Raw genomic sequence first — 15,397 nt, forward strand, 5'->3', positions numbered from 1 at the left:
TGAGCAAAGAATTGCAAGCAGAATAAACACAGCCACTACAAAGGTTTGTTTCTACTTTTAACAGGGATGTTTATTACAGACAGCCAGAGCTGGCTTATAGGGCAGTGAATGCAAAAATACAATTTGCCTGACCTCAGAAATCTATAGTACTTGAAGGCCTATAGTACTCTTTGAGCACTCATCCCAGGAGGCTTCTGTTAAAGCAATTACAGAAAAACATGCACTTAAAAAATAGTAATATAAAAAAAAACCTCTTCATTTACATTAGCTGTTTATATTAGTTGATGTAAACTTTTTATTCTGTAGACATCTACACATGATATGGTAGTTCATCCTATCAAATGAAGGGGCCTACTGGCTTCTTTGTGTAGAGAAATGGAAAACAGACAAATATTTCTGAGATACATTCTCTTCAGTGAAATACATCAATATCACACTTCAGCTTCTTTGTGTATATTGGAGGAAAATGTATTTTCAAAACTAAACTCACTCTCCTCACAGTATAGGAAAGACTGGTGTTGAAGAGAACACAAAATCCACTCATTTATGTGCTACGTTACAGTATACTGTTTTCTTTATAAATCTGATTTGTTTCTACATTCATCTTGTCCACCTGTTGCAAAATTATTTGAGACTAGAATCAGTGAAAATGTGTCTTTCTGAGGCTGTGTCTACTTCACTCTCAACTGCGCATTTTGGGATCACCTTGAGCAGTCACCCTTCCATTAGAAACAACTTTACATGTGCAAATCTCTAGGACTCCCACAAATACTTATCAGTTATTCTTGCTTTTGCAGAGTCTGTGATCACCCCGTGAAGTGGAATGGATTCTCAAGGCATTTCACATTCATTCCCTATGTCAGTGTCTGCTTTGCTGATCACGGTGTGTTGAAACTGCTATAACCAACAAACACTAATTGTATGGAAGAAAAGCTAAGTTTAATGCCATGTATCAGTATAATTGTGAATAAGTTTTCCTGCTATTTTTTTTTTTTTTTTAACCCTTAGTTGAAAACATGTTTTACCCAGCGTTTTGGATTTTAATTGTGCCACCTTTGTATCTGGAGAATGTTATTTTTTTGCCTCCAGATCTGGTGTTCTGTGCGTTGTAACATACATAGCTAAGAATTTATTTTTATTGTTTGTGTTTTTAACATTCTCCTGACTTCTAGCTCTGCTCATTAGAAACTATGAAAGTCAATGTGCTTTGTTTGACTCTTCTGTGATTATTTTTGTATATTTTAAATAGAATCCAGCTCAGATTCTCATTTCTGTGCGCTGCTGCTTTATGATTTGCTCTGGCAAATATGAGCTAAATTATTTCAAAATTACATGAGTAAATTACAAACAATCAGCAAGATACTTATTGGATTCTATGACTGTATACTTATTTGATACCACTGTAAGCATAGAACATATTTATTTATTTATAAGAAACACTAGTGAAAGAGCAAGACAAACATTAAGACATACTGTGATCTCTTCTATGAAAATGATCTGTAATGTGTTAAAAAAGTCAAGCAATGCATTTCATGAAAAATATAAAATTCTGTATTTGATTTGATCTCATAGGTTTCAACACATTCACCATTTGGGATTTTGTTCCATTTTCATGCACAATATATTCTGCTGAAAACATGATTGAAAATGCCATTTAAATTCATCTTTAAATGTGTCATGTATTATAAATGCAGTTCTCCTCCAGTAAATAAAGCATTTCAAAAGTGGTTTTAATTAAAATGTCATAGGAAGTATTGAAGAGATTTTCACAAAATGATATGTTTTTTTATTCTTCATGAAAAGTCACATCTTTTACCAAAACAGTGTCTCACCATAAAATACAATACAGCAAAATACATTACAATAAAATAAGCTAGCTCTCAATGAAATGTGGGTTTGATTACTATGAAGGTTTAGAAAAGAATAACAAATATTAAGCTAGATTCTTACCTGCACAGATTTAAATTACATGCTTCCTTACCAAAAAGCTAAAATAGTAAAGGTTAAGCGTTGAAAATGCTCAGCAAAATCTTGCAGGTACTTAAGCTCATTCAGGGTCAGAAGTGCAAAGCTTAATTAGGTTTGGGAGGGAAACAGAAGTCAGAGTTTTGGGGTTGTTGTCCTTGCTGGGTTTTGTTTGCTTGTTTGTACTCTTTTCATCTATCCAGCAAAGTCAACATAACTGGATCATTATAATATTATTGTTCCAGTTGAAAGGGACCTGAAAGGTCATCTAGTCCAAACACTTGTTATTAAGAAAAGCACAGTAATAGAATGATAGTTTTTTGTTTTTTTTTCCAAGCAAGTTGAGTATTGTTCTGAAATTACAAATGTTACCTGCTGCTCTACCTTTGCACAGAGTGTTTGCTGTTGAAGTGGAGCTCCCTGTTTATTTCCAGCACAACCTGTGGGCTGCCTCTATCAGCAAAACTGGCAAATTCTCTAGTGATGAAAATGATTTTCATCTAGATACTAAGAGCTGAATTGAACCTAGCTCAAAGCTGATTGCAAGCAAATATTTTGGGAGCCTCAAGTTGCATTTGAACAAGAGATTCCAAATGAAAATCCCTGCCCATTCACTAATCCCATTCATTAGAGGCTCAGTGATTACCTCATTAGTATGATGCAGTGCAGAAACTGGTGGGGCTTACAACGAGCCAGCTAACACAGCTGATGCATTTGGCACAAATGACTCAGGTGAAGTATTTCTCTGCTGAAACTATAGATGCTTTCTGGCTTAGAAAAAGCATGAAGAATCCACATCGTAACATAACATATTATAGACTTTATTTTAATAACAGATGCTAGTTTAATATATATATTCCATTGTGTTGCTATAAAACAGTATGTTCTTGAAGAATGTATGTTTCTCTTCCCACATCACAAGCACATTTGCCTTCTCCTACCTCATAGCAAATATATCCAACAAAGCTGTTAAACAGCTGTTTATGCTGTTCATGTTAGTGCCCCTTTATATGAAAATACTGTGGGCGCACTGGCACAGTTTTATTCTTTTTTTTAAAAAGAACATACAAACAGACGCCAAACTCAACACCTCCCAGAAGCAGGAGCTTCAGTTTGGACATATCCCCCTGAGAAACCTTGGGGAGGGGGTTAGTGTGAAAACGGGGAAAATCCTAACAAAGCTGTTTTTCATGGGCTCTGTAAGCTGGCAACAGAGGAATAAAACTTAAAAAAAAATCTTAATGAAAGAAATTAAAAGCAGGCATAGCAGAAACAGAGCAAGCTAAACACCAAATTCAATTATTAAGTTGTCAAGTCCTCTTATTTAGAAGGGGAATAGGAAACAGTTTTTGTCTGTAATGCCTTATGGGCAAGTGTGAGCAAGATAAAAGAGTCCCGTATGGCATGTTGGTTGCTGTCACCTAGATAAGCCATTCAGAAGCCAGTAAAATTTCTCAGATCTGAGGTCTTTAGAAAGGTGAGCTCTTCCCCAAAGACAGGTCTGTAGAGGTGTCACAGCTGGAACAGCTGTACCTACCATTAATCATTCAACAAATTTTTGACCTTTTGGCAATGCATTTGTATAGGATGCATAAATCAATTGTCCTGGGAATATGATTGCTTAAGCTAACCAGAAGGAAGTCCTGAGGAGCTTTATATATCTTAACCCACACAGTGCTGGACATAAAAACCATTCTACAAATTCACCTCAACGTTCTGTATCACCTGGCATTCAGTTTCCAACAGTGGATATAAATATGCACCTAAAGAATGGAAAGTGTACCTATGATAATTTCTCCCTAATAGTCACTCAGTCTTTATTCTTAATTTCTCTGTGATGGGGATTTGATGAGTTGATGGTTAGACTAAATGATTTTAATGGTCTTTTCCAACCTTAATGATTCCATGATTCTTTGATTTCCTGATGGGTAATGTATCTTGTGTAGGAGAAAGGAATTTCACAGATCTGCTACTTACTATGAAAACTAAAACACGAACAAAACTCTCTCCTTTTTCAGTTTAAACTTGTGCTCCTACTGCTATCATGTAATGTGTTTTTCTCATAGTTCTTTACTATGAGAGTGGTGAGGTGCTGGAACAGGCTGCCCAGAGAGGTTGTGGATGCCCCATCCCTGGAGGTGTTCAAGACCAGATTGGATAGGGCTCTGGGCAGCCTGGTCTAGTATTAAATGTGGAGGTTGGTCTGGGCAGCCTGGTCTAGTATTAAATGTGGAGGTTGGTGGCCCTGCATGTGGCAGAGGGGTTGGAGATTCACAGTCCTTGAGGTCCCTTCGAACCCAAGCCATTCTTTGATTCTATGATTCTCCCTTCCATCAAAAAATGTGGTTACCAATCTGTCTTAATACACTCTTGCCATCCCATCCTGATTTTTCAGACCTCTGTTACATACTCTCTAGTACATGAACATGGTGTGAACAGGATCAGCCAGCTTGTCCTTTTCCTTTTTGAGCTGGATCACTTGCTTTGTCTCCCTGACTTATTCTTACAGTCAGTTATAGAGAGATCCTAAATAGTAGTTTTAAACTATATACCTGATTTTCAGACAGCTATTACTAACTGGAAGGAGTTCAATCTGTTCTCTGTGTTTTGTGGTAACAAAGCACCTCTTATCTCTTGAATATGGTATATTTTGATCCAAAGCCAATTGGATCAAAATTGAAGTTATAGGAAATAAAAGATGGTCTATTTTGATCATCAACTCTGATAATTTCTTAGGCGATAATTTATCATTCCTCAGAGAAAGAGGAATGGAAATGGCAGTGGCTGATACAGTTCTCCACTTCAGCACTTCATGCTTCTAAGAACATATGGAGAAAAATTGAAGAACAGTAGGGCAGGTCATCTCATCACTCCCTAACAACTTATTAATCTACAGTTTTGTAGGGTCTGCAAGACACTGAAAATGGTTGCAATTCATCCATTTGGTATTAGTGTGTTAACCCAAGTAATTAGGTGCAGCCTCTTCCAAAGCAGCAGCCCAGAGCACATTAATGATCCTGCACATGGCACCTGAACCATGTTTCTCAGGCTTTCATTCACCACAGGCTACCACTCTGTGAAGCTGAGTGGAACTTAATTAAACTACAAAGAAATATGGCTATAATTGGTCTGGAGCAGCTTAGTAAAATGTAATAAGGGAGTTTAATTGGCTTCTTCTTTGTATTACTGATTCTAAATTTTGTCATTTGCTGTGGACAGTGGACCAGCTTTTCTTTACTCTGCCATGGAAAGAATATGAATAAAACATATGACGATGAGAGGTAATCTGTTTGACAATTACATGCAGAAATGGCAAACATTGATAGTTTCACAATAAAAGTCAGGTTTCCCTCAACGTTGTATGCTGCTGACAATGGAAATGTCTATTTTAAGAGTATCAAATGACATTTAGGAAATAAATTAAGACACTGCTGTTCTGTAACCTTAGTTCCAGTGAATTATAGCTAATGCCAAGTCCCTGCTTATCATAGCTAGCAATTGTAGGGACTTGCACAGAAGTAAATAAAGACTTACCAAAGGGAACATGTTAGGTTTTTTGGTTGATACAAGCAGAGCAAGGAAGCCCCCTATGGTGACATTACAGGAAATGTGTAAGAAATTGAGTATTTAGAAGATTTACTGTACTAATTTCTCTACTAACTATGCTGGGATTTAGAAAGGCCTCTTCACCTCACTGTAACACTTCTGTACGACCCTTCCCATGGTACAGCCCTTAAGTGGCAAAGAGGTTCTTTTTGGACAGACTATGAGACACAAATGACATTATTAAAGCTTTATTACTTCTATGTGATGTACAGTATAGAGCTGATACATCTATCAGAGTCACACTTCCCCTTTCAGCTTGAGATCACCTGAAATTGGTTAACTGGCTATTCAAAACAGCAAACCAAAGCCTTGCAAATCACATCTCTAGCTTTTTGGCTAATTTAATAGGATTGCTAAAATCTACATTGGAAGGCCTTGAAGACCCTGGATTGGAAATAGATTTTTCCTGCGAAAGTTTTTGTAAGATTAAAATAGCTTGATGGAGCTTAGTGGTGTGAGAGATTACTACCATCACCTTAATGCCATTCAGATGGTAGAATTCCTCTCACCTTGCTTTCCTAAGTGTTAAAAACACTTTTTTTCCAAGCACCTCCAGTAAGAAAGCCTCTACCAGCTCCCTGAGGAAATTACTCCATGCCCCAATTGAAATCACTTTTGAAAATATTTTGCTTGAATTTTCAATTTTGTGATTACAGCTTCTGCCTGGTTGGTTTGCAACCTGAACTCATCTCTCCCCCCCCAGGAATAACACCAGTACAGTAGGCTATAGTGAGTATTCTCTGGGCTGGGTTTTTTTATTTCATGGGAAAATGTTACTGAGTTCATGGCAGGCAACGGTGGAGCCTCCTTTTTTCTCCCTTCTTTTTTCAGGGTCAGGCTGGATGGGGCCCTCGGAGGCCTGATCTAGTGCTTGATCTTGTAGTTGGCAATGGTCTCATGGCAGGGAGGTAGGAACTAGATGATCTTTGAAGTCCCTTCCAATTCAAGGCATTCTGTGATTTTATGATTTCTTCACAGAGCTTTTAGACGTGAATGAAAGACCCTATGGCAGAAACCCAGAGAGTTAAATTTGATTGTGTACGAGAAAATGCTACCCTGTGAGGAAAAGATGGGTACTGAGCATAACAGAATGAAAAAGATTAAGTCAGAGAGGGATGGTGAGAGATTTCTTTGAAGAGAAGATGCTTGTGTGAGAGAGCAAAGGGAAATTTTGCCCAAAAGAAGACCCGAGGGAAACCTGTTGGGATGGTGCTAGCATAAATTCCTCTTGTTATCTTCGGAGCAGCTGCTTGGGTGCTGTATCTGAGAGAATAGATGAGAGGTGTATTTGAGGGAGAGGCTTACAAACACAGCGTGGTGGTGATGCATTGATGGTTGGACTAGATGATCTCAGTGGTCTTTTCCAACCTTAATGATTCTGTGATTCTATGAAACAATGCAGAGTGCAGAGGTGGTTGTGTAGTTGCAAAGGCTGTTTTTATGTTGTTTGTACTGACATCCCTGCGGGACTTTAACCCTAAAGGAAGAAGGGAGGAGCACACAGAGACATTTCGTGGTGCAGCTGATGGAAACTGGAAATAATGTTTGGTTGTAAGATCATGCTAGGTGTTTACTAAAAAAAAAAAAAGATTTTAGGAAAAAGCAGGCATGATTACTACAATCCTCTCTAGTGTTTCTAACTCCCTAGTAGCCAGCTTGCTGTCACACTAGATAAAGAAATAACAAAGCAGAAAAAAAGAACCCTATGGGGAATGTTGCCATACTGGAACAGCTTTGTAATGCGTGGCATACGGGCAGTTAGTAAAACGCAGAAGCATGCAGTGAAAACTGACACTTCTGACAGCAGCAGGTAGGAAAACATCAGACAGCTGTGATTACACCGTCCTTCGCCTTTTCTTTCTTTATGTCTCTGCTGAGATGTTTCTGACATGATCAGCAGCAATGCTAAGTGCTGTAAAGCCTGTGCCAGGATCCTCTAGTCCTGCACAATCAGAGTACAGACTCAGCAATTCTTCAATCTACAGGATGTTTTTAGAGATCATTTGCTTCATAGGTAAGTTGGATTCACTGCACAGCCTGGATTTGCCTTGTCTTACTTCAAGCATCTAAATAAGAAGCACAATAACTTTCAGCTCCCTTTAGAAGCAGTGAAAAGAGACCCTGGGATAGGCTGTAGTACCCTCTGGAGATGCTTATGTATCCCAAAGGTGGCTATGCTCAAAATTTAGAGCCTCAGTTAGATGGGTAAGTCCAGAATTAGCATCCCTTCATAGTGCTCCAATACTAAATCTCTCTCTTTTGGGCTATAAAGTTTCATCAGGGATATTTCTTCCCACTTTTCCAAATCTCATATTGATCCTTCCTATGCTTTGAAATGCTACTAACTTTCGGAGAGTGCATCTTCATTTGTCACAAGAATATATAAAATACTCCACCAAGGTAGATAGGCAAGGCAGAGGAAGGCAACCTTTATTAAGAGATTCCAGGTTCTTGCAATATTTACTGTCCCCAGTGAGAAAATACATATTCTGAGAACATGGATGTCTAGTAAAAGCGATGTTTTCCCTTCCCTTCCCTTCCCTTCCCTTCCCTTCCCTTCCCTTCCCTTCCCTTCCCTTCCCTTCCCTTCCCTTCCCTTCCCTTCCCTTCCCTTCCCTTCCCTTCCCTTCCCTTCCCTTCCCTTCCCTTCCCTTTCTCTTTCCCTTATCACCAGATAGTTGAGTGTTTTGGGTGGAAATTCCTGTTAATTCTCTATTTAACATCTATGCAGTGTCCTTCTCCAGGCTAATAATCTTCAAGATATCTCTTGTATAAGAAGCTGAAGAACAACTATGGTGACAGAAAGGCTTGTTTCACATTCATTTCTACCTTTTTCCTAACTCTGCGATTCATTAGGGCTTGGAGATGCTAGCATGCTTTCTTCTAAACATAAGGAGAGAACAATTTTCCAAAGACTGAAGAACAGCCAAGTACTGAAAAAACGGCCTGTATGTTGTCTCACTGCATTATGGTGCTATTCTCCATAGTTGGTGAATCATTGCCAATAAACTAGTTTGTTTTTGACTTCTTCACTCTTGACAGTGTTTTCTTGTTTGTTTGCACGTTCTTTTTTTCTCCTCTAATTTAACTGAGTCAAAAAATGGATCATTGCTGTGTGGCAAAAAAATAGCCTTAAAGTTGCTCCAAAAAGCAGAATACCACATTGACTGGAATCCCATTCTTAACTTCAGCTCTTAAAGTCACCATATATGCGTGTGTGAGATGTAAGATATTAAGAAAAAGATTTGGAGATGGTGTCAGGCCTCTAGGAAGTACAGGTAGAACTGGAAATTAGTAGTGGTAGCAGAGGTGGGGACAGAGGAGAAGTTTGGAAGGTGTTTCAGTGAAGTGTGAGACTGGAAATATCGTCATTTGTCCGAAAAAACGTATAATTCAGCACTTTTTCTTTCTTCCAGTGATCATTCTACAACACCAATATGTTTTTCTACCTTCACTCCCTCCCATGGATGTTCCCCAACTTGTGATTGTATAATTAGCATTTTGATCTGTCCAGCCAAAAAACACAGATGCTCATTTGGGAAACAGAGTTTTGTCCTTAGACATGGCCAAGAAAGGCAATCCTGGCAGTGTTCTAATTCTCATTAATTCTTGACTTGATCAGGTGTAAAGGCTTGCCACTGACTTACAGATTGTATGGTTTGGATTCAGACTGTACTGATGCTAATGTAGTGGGGAGCTGTGATCAATCTCCAAATAAACCCCTTTATAATTAAAAGAACAAAGCATGTTAGAGAAGAAGTGAGAAATACTTTGGTCTCCTGTTCCCAACAGACTCAGCCATATATTAAACATAGTTTTCCACAAAGAATTGTGATATTTTTACATTTTTTACCCCTTCACTAAGCAGTGACATCATGAGATACAGTCCATCTCCCAGGACCGAAAGTCCTGCAGTTAATAATTATGTTCTTCTTGGATTTAGCAGTCTTTGATTCGTACCCTGTTTTGTTATTCACTTGACCATGCTCCTTATTCATACTTTGTACCGCATGAAAACTTGCACGATCTCCTCTAGAAAATTAGTTATTTCTCTCTAAAACCTCTTGAGATATGGTAGGCATTAAAATCAAGAACTGGAGCTAAGAACAGAAAAGCAAGGTGGTAATCAGAACAATCCTCTGGATCACCAGCCAGAGAAAACATTTCTATACAACTTCAGAGAGGTAATGTACCCCAGGCACAACCCAATTATAAGTTACATGGAGGCAGTAGGTTGGAAGTAGGATAATGGTATCTTTTTGGTGTCTATCACAGCCACTGAGTACAGGATAAAAGCATATGGACTAGGGGAACTGGCTGGACCATGTCAGCATGTCCAAAAGGATGATTGCAGGGGAGATAAGGCACTGGAGTGGATCATGAGATCAGGAGAAAGACAGGTGATTTAGTAAGTCACAAAAGTCTCAGTATTGCTGAAAGTCCTTTAGTGCTTCTTCTTTGACCACACTGCTATTGTTTCTATATAATGATCTCATCATTTGCCCTATATTCTCTATTAATGGTTTAACATTACATTTTTTGGTTTTGTTTTTTTTTGTTGTTTTTTTTTTTCATCACATGTTGTGCTATAGTAATCTTTTAAAATAAAGCTTCATAAATAACACTTCTCTTAGTAATTTTTTTCCTCTTGATTTTAATGGACATTCTTGGAATCCCTGAGATGAGACCTACCAGGAGAGTGAGTGCAACTGTTTTGCTTCCTGTCTTATCCTTTGTCTCTTTATATCTGTTTGCTGAGGTATGCAATGCACTCTGTGAAATGCCAGTTGTGGAATCTCAAGATGACGTAGCTCCCACACCTCAATGGGCTTGTTACACTTCCCTGTTTTTGAGATGGTGGGCACCATGACCCAGAAATTACACTTGTTTTCCTTAGGCTTTTATTGGGCTGAACATTGAAGATATTTATGTATTCTAGATCAAAAAAAGTATATCAAGGAGGTGAGTGATAACCAGAAAGCACAAAAGGATACACAGTGTTAGTTAAGTGTCTGAAAACTCATGTGTTGCATATAATCTAGACTCTGCAACACACTGCAGTGTTTAGATTGTTTCCAGCATCTATATCTTTATGGTAATTTTTTTTTTTAATGTTAGGAACCACGTCTCATATCAACATAAAGCCAAGAATATAAAAACACACTGGGACACAGCTTCCAGTAGTGCTCACTGCTGCTCACCTTTGGAGGATTATAAGAAGTAGGCACACAGAAGTGATAACTCTCCAATACTCCTGGAGATATACAAGATCAGGTTGGACCAGGCTCTGAGCAAACTGATCTAGCTCTAAATATCCCTGTTCACTGTAGAGGAATTGGACTAGATGACCTTCAAAGGTCCTTTCCAACTCAAACAATTCTATGATCCAATTGTTCTATCCAATCCTCCAGTGGTTTCTTAGTCTGGATGGTAGGGTTGGATGGAGTTTTATTTCATGAATTTCATCTGATTGTTGTCTCCTCATCAAAGGCATCCTGATAATTTTCTTGATTATTCATGGATGCAGACATTTAAACGGTGCCAACAGGAATCCACGTTGTAAAGTGGTGTAAGTCAGAATACTCTTTTTTTGAGACTAAGCTTACAAGTCATCTAGATTTTGAAGAGTGTCAATAATGTCTTGATGGAGGAAAGGACCCTCTGTATTTGGTAGTATCCTAACCACCATGAAACTTACCATCAGAAATAAATGAGTTGTCTGGGATAATGAAGGTAAGTATGATGTACAGTCTTTATATGATATAATGACATTTCATCAGTTTGACAATGCAGTCTGAAAGCTCATCTCTGTTAAAGGAAAAAGGAGCAATATTACTGGAAATACTGGAAATATTACAGTAATTCTGTCTCTGAGATCTATTAGGATCTGTCTCTTGACACAGTATTTTTTTTTTTTTTTAACTAAAATGCTTTGTTGACCTTGAAGAATGTTTTAGAACATCTTTAGCCTTCAGAGTCTTCATATGGGGCTGTCAAAACAACAGTTTAAGAGAAAGCTGTGAATTTTTAATATGATTTTCCAGGTATTGTTCCACCAATTAGGTGGTCCTTTATTTGAAGAAAATAGGAGAAAAAAAAGCAAGGTCTTTTTTGAGCCTTGGGGAAAGTAGGAAAGTAGTGATTTAAAAACATATTTCTGCATCACTCTACTAGTAAAATCAAGTGGATTTATCTGCTAAGACCACAGCCTATGGGTTTCAGCTGTTTTTATATAAATGCATTCAGTTGACACACCATATTTGTCCTATAGATCAAAATATCAACAGTAGAAAGTCATTTATCTTCAAACCACTTAGGACCAGCATTTTTATTGTTTCTCTCATTAGGAAAGTTGGTATATCCCAGGGGAGGCTGGGGATTATGATTTCATCTGATACTCATTTGTCATATTTCTATTGCTGGTTTCAGGCATATATACTTAGGTAAAGAATAATCATTGCTGCCTGAGGTTGGCATCATGCTTCCTTAAGGAGAGCTATAGGTTTATGAGGAATTATAGCTACCCTTTCAGGAGGAAAAAAAAAAATGAAGATCAAGATTAATTTTAGAATCTGGAGACTTCTTGGGGACTGGTTTAAATCAGAAAAGGTGTTGTAGAGTGGACTTATTGCTTTGGAGTTGTCATTTCTGTCATCTTGGCCATGATCTCCTAAATGAGGGAAAAATCCCTAGATCTACTAAAAGCAAACTTAGAAACTGCCTTAGAAAACAAAAATTGCACCCTTTTCTTTGAAAAGACATTTCTAGACTGTTGGTGTATTTACATCAATACATTATTGTACTGCTAACATTTTGAACTATTTCACTGCTGATAGAAAATGAAAGAAGGGAAAGGAAATAGTGTGTGCTCCAGAGATGCATTGTCCATGGAGTGTGAGTGGCTGGCACAAACAGGGCAGGCTAAAGTAGAACCAGTCACAAAGACAGTTGCAGAATGTCTCTACAGATACACGAGCAACACAGGAAACTTCAGAATGACCAATTGCAGCACAGTTTCTTGTTGCTGAATTATAACATCTCACTTCAGTGGGCACAGCAGATACCCACAGCAAAGTAACTTGAATGAGTGTGAAGTTAAGGAGTCAAGTAGTTTTGGTCACAGCATACAGTCATGTTTTGAGGCTTGGGCTTTTTGGCCCAAGGGTTGAATGTCAATCTTCAAAACTCAACCTGAACTCATCTTTAATACACTTTAAAATATTGCTTTAAGTTCTATATCTATCTTTTCTACATTGGCTTACTGGATCACCATCAGCAGAATATGGAGCAGAATCTGAACCACTGATAAGCCATAATTTTAAGCATCTGCTGGCTGCTTGAAGGAGTTTCCACAAAGCTTTCCTCCTTTCTACTATGCTACTGCTACTACTATTTAATTGCACCCACTCTTTAACACACAGTGATATTCTACTAAAATATTTTATATGTTCTGGTTAGTGGGACTGTTAAATAGTGGTACTAGATGGTCCCAAGGGACAATTGAAGAGCTATGTAATCTTCCAGTCTAAGTTATCTCTTCTCATTGGTCTTGGTTTAGTAGTAACCAAAGTTAATTACTTACCTGCTGTCTTTGTTAAATAATGCAGTTTGTGGGTTTAATCCAAATACGAGTGTTCATTTACCACAATGCCATGCTGGCTTGCTTGCTTCATGCTTTCTTCAGGGCAACAGTAATCTACGGAGAAGGGCCTTGCAGAACAGAACCATAGCCTACTGCTGTGTCCAGTGCAAGGGAAATGTTTCTCAGGTGTGTAGGTGAAGAGAGCCATCAGTGCCTCATCGTTATTCAATTAGATTGAAAAAGCTTTTTTTTTTTTTTCTTTTTTAATCAACAATACTGAACATTGTGGGATTCTCTCTGAGAAGAGAAAAAAAATCCTGTTGCTTACCAAAGATTACTTTTTCAAGTATCGCATATGTTCATTGATTAAGTATTTTATTACAGAGCAGATAAAAGCCCCAGCTGTCTCCAGTGGTTAGTGTTGCTATATTTTATTTATTACCTTTTGTAACTTTATTCATCATAAAGGACACCTCACTGTCCTTTCCTTAACCTCCAGCTGAATTCAATTCTGAAATGCAATTCACTCTGATGCAAGTATATATATATATATATATATCAAATCCTTAAAGGGATTTGGAAATCTCCATTAGGTGATTCATTCAGGTTTATCTCTACCAAGGAAAACATGGGCATGTGGTTTTCCCATTAAAATTAAAATGGCATGAATGACATGTACTATGGTGAAAACAATGAAGTCTTCCATTTGTCAATACATAAGCTCTCAGTTTTGAATTTTGCCAAATCTGAAAATTCATGACTGTACCAAAATGAATCAGCAAGTGTACTGGTATTTCTAGGTCCTGGTATTATCTCTGAAAAGACAAAAAGAAGGTGTAATATTTATTCTTTACTGCAAATGCTTGTTAGACACACATTAAAACAAATGAAAAAAAAAAACAATTTTCTCTTAGGATAAATTGGAATACAAATTTGGGCAACCTGAAAGCTTAAAGTATCCTAAGGATAAAAGAAAGAAAACGAGAGATTTAAAAGGTGAAGTGGAAAGATATTTCCATCAAAGGTTATATAAAAAAATAGCAACAACAAATTAACCAAGTGGACAGTCTGAAAACTTACTCCATTCCCAAAACTAATAACCAGGTTATATGTAGACATCTATCTCCTCCTATCCTCTCCACTTGTTTTGGAGGATGAGACAATGGATTAAGCAAATATTGGAGCAGAGCAGTGCCAAATATCTTTTCAATTACATTGTTTGTGGCAAGATGGAGCTGTTCACTCTACCTTCAGCCCGTGCAATATAGCAACATATAAAAAGCCCGAAGTCTTGACTTATCTCCTATGTCTCTATTGAGCAGACTAAGACACTCTTTTAATGCTCATGTCTCAGTTGAGGATCACATCTGGATTGAGACAAGGAACATGCAAAAGAATCAGTAATTTCTGCTAGATGCAGAAGCATGGTGGGCAGGGAAGTATTTGAAGTTTGGATCTTAAAGCAAATCATAAGCGGGACAAGCCATGCATTATCGCATAATTTGAAAATCATTCACAGATCACCCACTGTGCTCTGCTACAGCAAATTAAGGTGTGAAAAATGATTGTAAGAAAGCAGAGGAGGCAGTGTCAGGAAGAGTAAACGTAATCACAATAGGATTATACAGTATCATAGACGAGTTCTGTGTATGCTTAGCAGGGTAGAAATCAAAGCTCTTTTTAGAAATAAAACTGCAGTAACAATGTGGGCTATGTAATTAGTCAAAGGTAATTAAACAGCCTTCAAATGTGGAAAAGATACCATGGGGAGAAAGAGAATAAAGCGTTCCTTTCTCATTGTAGGTAGAAACACATTCCAGGAGGGAACTTTTAGCCTTTAGATTTCATGTTAGACAAACTTTCTGATGTAAAGAATAGCAAGGATTTGGAAAACATGGCCTAGATTTGGGAGTGTAAAGGCAGGCCCTATCCTTGGATGATTTCAGGAGTAACCATCATTGACAAACATCTGGTTTGCAGCTCTGGTTTACCCTGCAAGGGAATGACCAAATGACTCTGCAAAGCTTTGTTCTATGGCTCTGCAGTCATCTGACACCTAGCAAAATCAAATCACGTCTCCTCAGGCTTTTCAGTATCCTGCAGCAAGTAAGAAAAGGCACTTCATTCCCCTCTTTCCTGCTGTTGCACAAAAAAATGCTCCAGGTCTGATCCCTCTGACAAAACCGAGATTGACAGATTTGTCAGAAAGATTATAACCACAAGATGGAGAAGTAGAAAGCAGTA

General features: G+C 37.9%; 1 protein-coding gene across 6 annotated transcripts in view; it reads left to right on the plus strand.

Annotated features, from left to right (window-relative positions):
* The window catches only part of TSNARE1 (t-SNARE domain containing 1), a 496,518-nt gene that overhangs the window by 457,850 nt on the left and 23,271 nt on the right, over positions 1-15,397 (plus strand). For 5 of the 6 annotated variants that reach the window (XM_048938870.1, XM_048938873.1, XM_048938872.1 and 2 more), the window contains one exon: positions 798-999. The exons of the other annotated variant lie outside the window; for it this stretch is intronic. The gene's annotated coding sequence lies outside the window, so the exon portion shown is untranslated. Of the gene's footprint in view, positions 1-797; positions 1,000-15,397 lie in introns of those variants that run through there. 6 annotated transcript variants of the gene reach the window in all.

This window comes from Lagopus muta, chromosome 3 (genome assembly GCF_023343835.1).
Source record: "Lagopus muta isolate bLagMut1 chromosome 3, bLagMut1 primary, whole genome shotgun sequence".
In the NCBI taxonomy this organism is placed as follows: Eukaryota; Metazoa; Chordata; class Aves; order Galliformes; family Phasianidae; genus Lagopus; species Lagopus muta.